The following is a 10,586-nucleotide window of genomic DNA, read 5'->3' as shown; positions in this document are numbered from 1 at the left end:
AAAAGTCTATGAGAGGCAAGGTTTTAAGGGACAATATCTTTTATTAGATCATCTGATATACTTGTAAGAAGTGGATGAACTTTCAGGCACAAGTCTCTCTCTTTTTATGATCACTACTCATTAACACAAGTTGTCACAAAATCAGCATCCTAGTTTGTCTCTATTTGGATCTGTTTCATTTTATTGCGGCAAGTTACTTCTCCAGGTTACGTACTTGGAAGTTTTTTTTCTCCTTCTGCTTCAGATTTTGTGATTATTCTAGTTAGTCATCTTGCCTGAGGTGTAATTTTTGGATTGTAGTACCTTTAGAGCCCAAGGGACTTCTCTGCAGCAGCAGAATACCCATTTGCCTTGTCCCATCTGGTTTCTACTTCTGCCTCTGCCACTAGAATGCAGAGAGCCAGAAAAGTGGGGCCAGCATTTTGGATTTCAGCATGCACACATGTAGGCAGTATATTAAATGATTAAATATTTAATAATTATTAAATACTAAAAGGTGGGGTTCAAAGAAGAACAGCCGGTGCTTAATTTATTGAAATTAAGATGAACTGATGTTCTTGGGCTAAAAAGAGCTAAAAAGAAATTAGCTCTGTAAGCATAAGAAAAAGGAGAAAAGATGGAGAGAGAGAGAGAAATTTTTTTTTCTTCAATATTTACAAAATGACTCTCAGTAGTGTCAATTTCTTTGTCCACTCTCCTGCTGTTCTTTGACTTCAAGGACTCTAGCAAGACATCCACTAGTTTCTGCAGATGTTCTGCAATGGTGACTGAATCTGTTTGTTTTCTATTTTCACTTTAAAAACTTTGCAAACATTCAGAATTTGTATGTACTTATGCATTCATGAGAAAGCAGCTGTTGGAAGAGAAATGAAATCGCTTTTCAATGAAGTTTGGCTGTAGCATTCACTCCAAGTAAACTGAACACCATGTTGTGCCTTAAAGGTGTCCCCAGGATGCAATTGCGTTTTGCATCTCCAAATCTGAGCAGTCCTGAGACAAAGTTTTGCTTCAAACTCAGTGCTCAGACCAGGATTCAGCATGATTCAGAGACACTAATAGAGCTTTTGTTGTTGTTGTTGTTGTTGTTGTTATTGCGTTTTTTCCTCTCTTTGAAATCGGTTTTCATAAAATTCTGGTAGACTTTGCTATTTTCATTTTCAAAAGAGAAACAGGTATTCTTCCAGTTCTCTAGGAATCATAAATGTATTTTTGCACCCATATGAAGCAAAACTATGCTAAGCTTGCACCTGTATCTTACACTATGAATTCAAAGAGTTATTGAGGGAGTAGTGTTATTCAAACGTACAAATTAGGGTAGTAAGGCCGTATCTTACACTATGAACTCAAAGAGTTATTGAGAGAGTAGTGTTATTCAAACGTACAAATTAGGGTAGTAATGCCCTGTTCTTTTGTCTCTTCCTTTTATTCCTGAGCCTTGTAAAAATATAAATAATATAAGAAGGTCTTCAAGAAGCTTTACTTTATATACGAGAAGTAAAAATTAGGAACTGTGATGAGGCAACCTGAAGATTGCCACTGAGAATAACAAGGCATAAACAGTCAATTACTTGCAAGGCATTGGGATCTTGGGAAGAAGGTACCATAACGGTATCATATAATGACTCTGTTATAACAGCATAGATTCTTTGCAGAGCAACATTAATGAGCCCCTCTAAAACACTGAGGAAGGTTTTAACTTTCTAAAATCACTTGATACCTTGGTCTAAATTAGGCATACATTAGTGTGGACGTATTGAGGAGCAGGGTCTCTGTGATGGTGAGCCAAAGACTCAAAAGATTTAGGGTTAAACACGACCTATAGACCTTCCAACCTGGAGCAGCCCCAGCCCTGCCCGGCAGCACGCAGAGCCCAGCAACCCAACCAGCCAAACAGGCAGGGGATCACGCGTCGACCACTGGCAAGGCCGCCCAATGAGCTGCCTGGTCACGCGCTGCCCGCATGGCTGCAGCTCCTGGCTCTCCTGCTCGGCTCTCCTGCTCAGCTCCCCCATCTGCTGAGTCACTTGAGGCAGAGTAGAGGAAGAAAACCTACAGTAAGACAATAGATGTGCTGCCAGGTAGCATTAACAATATTTATAATCATAACTCATTTTCTGTTCTATTTAGAATATTTTAAAATTAACTGTATAACAATATGATAAGGTAAAGCAAAATAATAGCAAATGCAAGTAAGTGAAATATAAGAAAGAAGAAACTAAAGGAGTTTAGCATTTTGTATTGCTTTGTTTTTAGAAATTACTAAAACAGGTTTAGGATTTAATGCAATTTTTTTTAGCAAATGATTCTTTCTGGTGCAATTTGTCCTGCTTGTTCTAGCAATGGTAAATTATCTATATAAAAGCATGAATGTTCAAAATTTATTGATATTATTTAATGTTCTAAGCTCAGATAGTGTTATCAGTGGACCCCTCTCTACCTATTCATCCACCTCTGCTCTCTTCAAAATTGTAAATGTGCTTCTGCCTATCATCAGGACATATTAAAATGTAGCATATTTCTTAAAAGCTCTTCAATTCCTCTATTTTCTGCAGGTGCATGAAAAATACTTTTGTTGGCTCAGGCATTGATAAAGTAATAGCAATTTCTGCAAGCATAACTACTCAACTTCGTTATTTATTTGGAGAAATTTTATAGAGTGGGGTATGTGCGGAAAATAAAGAAAATTTATTCAGAAATAAAGCTGCAAGGTGAAAAGTTAAAATTGCTGGTTGTCACATCTATCGCAGTGCTTTTAACCGTAACTGCTCTGCTCCTTGTGTAAAAGTGTGGCTATATCTATATGAGCATTCTCTGAGAGTCTTCAGAACCATGAAGCCTTGGGGTTCCAAGGTTAGCAACTGGTCTTAATTACTACTAATGTACAGATTTGTAAGAATCTAAGGTCACATACTAGTTGCTAGGTTTTATCTGAGGTGCATGTAAAAATCCAGTTTCCTCCCATATGTAATGTCACTGGCTTCAGCACCGAGCGTGGAAGGGCAAGGCCATTTATGGATGCTTTGTAGATGGGTATCTGTTCAGCTGCAAAAAGGGTCATAGACTATTGCAGCAAAATGAGTCTTCATGCAGGCTTCAAGGGGGAAAAGGGAGCTGCTTTTTTCATTTAGCCTCCTCTGTAAACCCACAATCATTTCTTGACAGGGTGACAGAGCACTGGAACAGGCTGCCCAGAGAGGTTGTGTAGTCTCCTTCTCTGGAGATCTTCAAAACCTGCTTGGATGCAGTCCTGTGCCACGTGCTCTAGGTGAGGCTGCCTGTGCAGGGGGGTTGGACTAGATGATCACTAGAGATCCCTTCCAACCTTAAGCATTCTATGATTCTATGATTCCATGTCTTGCAGGAAGGAAGGAATACTGTTGTTAATTACTAGTGTGTGTTTGTGTGTGTATATATGTTATATAGGATAAGGAACAAAGATAAACCTTTTTGAACTCTTTTTTTTTTCCCTAGCATTGTCAGCCTGTGTTTTTCTGCATTTCATAGAATCATAGAATGCATTTGAAATGCAACCTGTCAGTGTATTGCTCTTCCTGAGCCCCTCCTCAGTGTTATGTTCACAGAAGCGTGTATCCTCTGGCAGGTGTTTGACAGTGGTAGGTGCCATCTCCCAACTGGTAACTTGATTGGGTTGACCCAGGCTGCTGACAGCCTTCCACAGAGCACGTCTAGAGTTTGCAGACAGACACTTCTGTTTTTTTGTTATCTAATGTCCTTCATGCTGGGGGTCTACGCTCTGGAAACATCTACCATCTACATTCCAGGAGATCCAGCTTCAGCCCTGACTTCAAAGCCTTGTGCAACCCCACAGAGGAATAAGCACCATGATGTATGTGCCAAATATGTAGGTTTTGTCCATATCAAGACACTTGCTCATTCAGTAAATTCAGATGAATTTAAACAGAAGGTATCATAAGTTCAAGTTTAAAAAGTTAAAATTACATTTCAAGGGTTAGAAGAATGCTAAGAGTAAAGCAAGTTACGAGAAAGTGAAAGAAAACAAATCAGCATAATTCTGACACTGTGTAAGTTCATGGTTCATCCACACCTTAAGCTTATCTGTATGCAGTTCTGCCTTTTCTCTCAAAAGGGTGAAGGAGACCTGGAAAAGTTTCATGGAAGAGTAGCAATAATGATCAAAGATGTGGAAGGATTTTTACACGAAAAATAATCCAGGGCTCTTAAGTCTAGAAAAGAGTTCCCCAAGGACAAACATTAATATGGTAGAAGGCTACCGAGTCATGAGTAAGATGAGAAAGAGTACATGTGAGATTTACCAGAACATGAGAGCATCAAACGAAGCTGTTGGGAACCATTTTCAAAACAAGCAAAAAGTAGTTCTTCCAACAGCAGATAGATTACTTGTGAAACTCCTTCCTTAAAGATAGGATAGATACTAGAAGTTTACATCTGTGAGTGAGGTTCATGAAAATAAATGGGCTGTGCATTCCTAAATGCATGAAGCCCACATTAAGATCAGTAAGGTGCTCAGCTAAAAAACATTGAAGGCAAAGAGTGATAACAAATTTAATATATAATTGCCCTATTCTTACTCTTCCATAAGCAGTAACTTACTATCATTTTTGTGTTATTGAGACACCTGAACAATTGATTGCCAACAGTCCCAGGAGCAAAAATTGTATTTACAGATTTCTTAATGTCGATTCCATAAAAGCGGGGTAAGTAGAGGCCCCCCTACTTTGCTGGGGTGGACAGATCTTTGGTCTAATCAAATGTGGCTATTCTTAAGTTATTCTGTTTCTATATATCTAAAATGGAAATCAAAATCAAAGTGTTTAACTTTGTCTTCTTACTCTTTTTGTTTTATTGTCTTGAACTGCAGTGTTGTCTTGGAGAGGTGTTATTTCAACCATAAGGGTGAAACAGGTCCTAGTGCATTTTTTGCAATGAATTCTGTGATAGTTCCCCATGATTTATTCAATGTTGAAGTGTGAGAGATACGACTGTGCCTTTTAGGTACTTTGTCCAAAGTATTTTCTATGAGTAAAAATTTTATAGAATCTTTTTCTGACTTTGCAATAGCAGATGCCATATTGATCTTTCTCTTATAAATGCTGCTGTTGTGAATTTTGATGCCTCCTTGCTTGTAATAAGACACACAGATTTGCTGTAGAGAATGTTTCTGTATATGTTTTGTAAATGAGCATTTTTTTTCTCTTTTTACTTAGGTCTAGATTAGAAGAATAGAATTTACTAGAAAAAAAAAGAATTTTTGAACATTTCAACTTTGAAAACAAATCTTCTCTAATAGTTAATTTTACCTCTCCTTTACCTGAAATCTTTCATGTGGAACTGCTAAGGTAATCTATCTCTCTGCCTGCTACAGCAGCTAGGTGAGCTAATTTTAACACACTATGACCTCTTGTAGGAGGAATTCAAGTCCTTATTTACTGGATGCTTGTATTTCTTCATAAATTTCCCAGACTTCCACCTTCTCCCAGCTCTATAGTTGGTATTTTCCTAGTCAGAAGTGAAGAGTTCTCTGGAAGGAATGACAGATGACTGCAGTTATACAATTTTATATCTAAACCTTCAAAGATTATTTAAGCGGTATTCTCCTGTTGAAGTTGACAGGACTTTGATAGCTGGTGGATCTTAGCCCTTCCACATCAGATCTTCTGCAAAAACCGAAGCTTTATAACTCACCCTCAACTTCCTCACAAGGGTCAATTCTCAGTGTCATGTTTCCCTGCTGTATCATAAACATCCACAAACTCTAGACAGAACTGTTTGCCAGGTGCCACCATTCACACATAGTCTAGACTACTGTAAATGTTGAGTGTTAATTTGAAAACCAAAATATTCTTTCTTGCTTTCTGTCAGATACGCATGTAAACTTTCTCCAGCTCTGGCTTCCCCTCTCACAGAGCATAATAGAATTCTAAATTCATGTAGCATGCAAAACTTCTCACCCAACTCAACTGTAATTGCCATTACTGGATAGCCTAATGCTCAGCGTATGCTGAACTATATATATATATATTTTAGTGTATTCTGATCACTGCTTGGAATCTTTAACTTCGTTTACAGCCTGTTGAATTAAAATAAGGCCCCAGACTCTAATCTGGATTTACTCAGAGATTTTACATGGATGGCATATCTAGTCTGTGTAAATCAGAATTGTGCATTTATCTAAGTTGTTTTATTTGATCTAAATAGAAAGCCCACCCAGAAAATATTTTTTGTTACTGTTGTCTTTTCCTACGACCTAACAACATTGCAGAAGAGCTAGCAACAGCTGTAGCAGCTGAAGACTGTGCCTCTGACTGATTCGCGTAAGGAATGTTCAGAGCTCGTATTTATTTGCTTCCCATTTCCTTTTTCTCATTTTTGCCCCCACAAATAGAACCTTCTGTTCAGCTGTCTGTTTATTTCATTCCCGATATTGAATGCATGATGCATCCAAGGTACCCCAAATTTGAGGTTTTCCACTCAAAGAATCTTTGGCACTACGGAATGATAAAAGTATTAAATAGCATTCAAGAGATCCAGTTCAGTGCAGAAATGACATTGCCTCTCTCTCACTTTATTCCATATGGTTGCCTTGGGGACCAGCATTGGGCAACATGTGTGACCACGTTACGAAAGCAGTGCACTGATGTGCTAGTCTTGCTAGGGCACGTGTCCTGGCGGGCATTTCCTTGCTGTATCAGAGAATGTGCTTTCAGGGTTGCCTCCTGCACAACAGACGTTCAGTTTTGAGAAGGTTTAAGCTGTGAGGCTGCCCTTACTTGGACTAGTTGGTTACTATTTCTGTGCCTCTGTTCTAGTTAGCTGTGAAAATAAAGTCACTGAAGCTTATGAAGTGCTCATATACGGTACTTCCAACAGTCTGGACTTCAAAAAAAAATACCTTATTCTTTCTTTTGTGAAAACTTCTGCCCTGCAAGATGGCTGGGTATCAGAACAGTACCTGTGCAGACAGAATGGAAGCACAGGCTTTGATGTGCTTACAGATTGGAATGGACTCATTTGTGTTCTTTGGTAATCATAAGGACTTTGCAGAGGGATTTCACTGAATTAAAAAATAATCATATATATGGAGGATAGAGCAGGATGATTCACTGATTTCATCAGACCATGTCTGCCTATGTCCTTCTCTGCAAATGCATTGAAACAGGAGATCTGTACTAAGGAGACTAGTACGAAACACAGCCAGAGCATACAGTTTCTTACTAACTTTGTCCCTTCTCCTATCTGGTGCAGTGAGGGCCAGTTCAAAAGCAGGTACTGTAGACAGTTTAACAAATGCCTATGCCTAAGTACAGAACTTAGTACCATACAGTCACGGTTAAAACCTAGTTGTTTAAGCAGCAACTAAAGCCAGTGTGTGTGCCTTGCTGGTAGAATACAGAGTGAAACGCTTGTGTGGTTTAATTTTTTTTTTTTAATGTTCTGTAATTTTCTACTTTCCCAGAAAAATCAGTGTAGCTGATGCCAAGGTAAATGCATGGATATGAGATATTGGTGTTAGAAGCTGCTGCACTAAATTTAGGTAGCACACAGATTTGCTATAGCATTACTGGCAAGTCACTAAGTAAGCAAAAATTTTCAGCAAGGATGCTCTTCTTAAATGTATCAGTACATGTATATGAGACAAAGCTGTGCTACTTCAGTGGAGAAAGTCTCTCTTACATGGAATCTGTAGGCAGCAGACCCCATCTTGGTGGGACATAGACATCTAATGGGCATTTGGCAGTCTTAATCAAACTTTCCAGAGTGGTGAATGAAACTGAGCTTAGAAAATGGAATAAGCTTTTTTTTTTTTTTCTTCCCATCTTGCCTTTTTCCCTCCTGTGTGAATCTGCACAACAAGAGAGACTGCAGTCACAAGTTTTGAAATGGATCCAGCTATCAAAGTTCAATGGTGTAGTGGCAACTGGCTACTTTAATTCAGTGTGAAGTTAGAGTAATTTAGCAAGAAGGGAATGTATTGCAAAGAACTATTCAATCCCACACATACATTAGACAGCAAATGGCATGTATGTTGTTATTATATTGTTTCAAATTTCTGTCAGTTGTGCTGTGAGAACATTTTTTTTCATATAGAGTATTTAATTCTGGAAACAATAGTCAGGGCTTAGTACTGGAAGGAAGTAGTAGTGGACAAAACCACCTACAGACCAGCAAATTTAGAACATCTATAAATCCATCATAATTTCTATTGTTCACTATGTTTCAATTACATACCACAGACAACCCTGACCGGAGCTTAACGATGGATATTGAAATTGGTCTCTGGGAAGGTGGGTTTTAAAAGCTTTATTTGCACTTCTGCTCCTGTCAATAGCTGCAAGGAGCTATGTGGCTAGTTCTGTTCAGGGCTGACAACACCTATGAGACTCTTTTTTATATTTCAGTATGGCATATCAGACATACCATGCCTACTCCTATTTTCTGGTGCCTACCAGACACCACTTGTGAACCTGCAGAGAGTGTTGTGCACATCAGCAGATGACCATTATTTCCCTGCTTTTCAGAAATCTTATTTTTCTTGTTGATTTGGTCCCACACTTTCGAGAGTAGAGAAACCGGTAAGCGGCAGCACGTTCTGGTGTAGAATGACTGTAATAGCTGCTTAGCTCTCCAGGAAGCAATATTTAGCAGTGCGACTCCAGCCCTTGGAGACATTCATCTGAGAGTCACTATACCAGTGACAGGTATCATTATAAGAGATTTTTATGTCAGTCCATGGGTATAGTTGCATGCCTGTCCTTTTTCTTATTTCAGTAAATCAATTAATTAAATCAGTTTTAATAACTAAAAACCTAACTCCAGTTTGAAAATCGATATGCAGAAAGTCAGGGAAAACATGTTACAAATGTGCAAGCAAGAAGCAGCTGCTGTTACATAAGCACATTTCTGTGGGAGAAGGCCTGCGTGAGTCATGGCTGAATAAGAAATGAAAAAAAATATGGCCTGTCATAATGACAGTGACAGTCTCCTTGTTCGTTGTTGCCCCACAGGAACGGGGAGACAAAGGAGTCGGAGCTGTATGAGTTGCAGTGTCTGCAGTGGAGAATGAGAACGTGTGGCAGCGTGTGTGTGCAGGTGGCTTCACAACAGGGACAGAGACTGGCCATACAGACTACAGCCCAAGGGAGTGTGGCCCTGCCCGGTGAGAGAGAGTTTGTGTCATCAACCTTTCTCTCAAACTAATACCAATCCCAAGGTCAAAGTGACAGTTTGGTGGGATATCTTTTTGTGGTGAGTGATACCTGAAGTGCTGTGCCAACTTCCTCTTCCTTTTGATTTAGGAAAAAATATTTTTTTTTACCCAGGCTGCTGGATAAGGAGCTCCAATCCCCTCACATCATAAACCAGCTGTCTAAAGAGGGATCTCTTGCCCAGGGTCAGGCTTGCTTAGTGCTGATGTTGGAGAACCACAGGCTCAAAAATTTTGTTTTGACCTAATCTTTCACCTTTCTGGCTCCTGAAGTCGCTACCATCTTGATTGATTGTGTATTTTATGCACATTTGTTGTGCAGCTGAAAAGCAAGCACCTGATTTGACTTTCAGACTTTCTCTGGAGTTTGACTGAGAACTTGGACAGTTCTTTCAGAAGCACAATGGCCAGGATGATTGAATTCATCAAGCATAGCAGCATTTAGAAATATCATGGGGTTATGACACAAAATTCTCAGTACAACAGTGACGGCTGTCAGCAGAAGCCTCAAAATACACACTCAGTTTGTTGAGACTGCAGCCTTTTTTGGGCATATTTCCAGAACTGAGCATGTACAATGAAAACAGCTAGTCAGCCAGCAAAGGTTTGCAAAGTCACAGTGTAGAGACTGACTGTAAAAAAATTTGAAGGCAGACTTTGTGAAAGACAAACCAAAATGTTTGGAAAAATTATAATGGATACTGAGAAAAGCCATTACATATCACAGTTCGTATGCACCTATATGGACAAGATCACGGTATCTCCCAGCTGACCCTTGTGCCACAACTCTGCAGTAACCTCAGTGTTTGATAAGAGATATCAAGGACAAAACATCAAGGAAAGCTCCTTAAAAGCCAGATGAAACCCTTACCCTAAAGCTGCAAGAACCATTGAAATAATTGCTAGCTCCTTAACCTTTCAAGAAAAAACAGCTGAATGGTACAAAATGAAGGATTAAAATGGGGCGTGAGGGAGGGAGAGAAAGCTGGAAAGAGAAGGAAGCCTTTATTTTGCAACCTGGTCTCTTCATCAGAATTACTTCAGGATAATCAAGCAGATGCAGATGTTTCCTGGAAGGTAATGCTTGAGTGGTGAAGATAAAATGCGATGGCTGGATTATACTTGCTTGCAAATTTGACAGGTTACATTATCTTTTATTGACATCTGAACAGAACTGCCAGACTCTGGAGGCTTTATTTTTGAATCAGGCTCTTTTTTTATGACATCTGCCATCTTTAAAAATTAAACTTTTTGTTGTGGAATTTTTAACAGATTATCTCAAACAGTCTTGACTGCTTCTCAGTAAATTGTGTGGTATGTGATGTGTTGCAGACTTTAACCTGCATTTTTTTTCTCCTTTTTTTTTCCTGCAAAATCATTC

The sequence above is a fragment of the Tinamus guttatus genome, unplaced genomic scaffold, assembly GCF_059628265.1.
Source record: "Tinamus guttatus ecotype Peru unplaced genomic scaffold, ASM5962826v1 Tinamus_guttatus_pri_ptg000777l, whole genome shotgun sequence".
In the NCBI taxonomy this organism is placed as follows: Eukaryota; Metazoa; Chordata; class Aves; order Tinamiformes; family Tinamidae; genus Tinamus; species Tinamus guttatus.
This window is presented reverse-complemented; position numbering follows the sequence as displayed.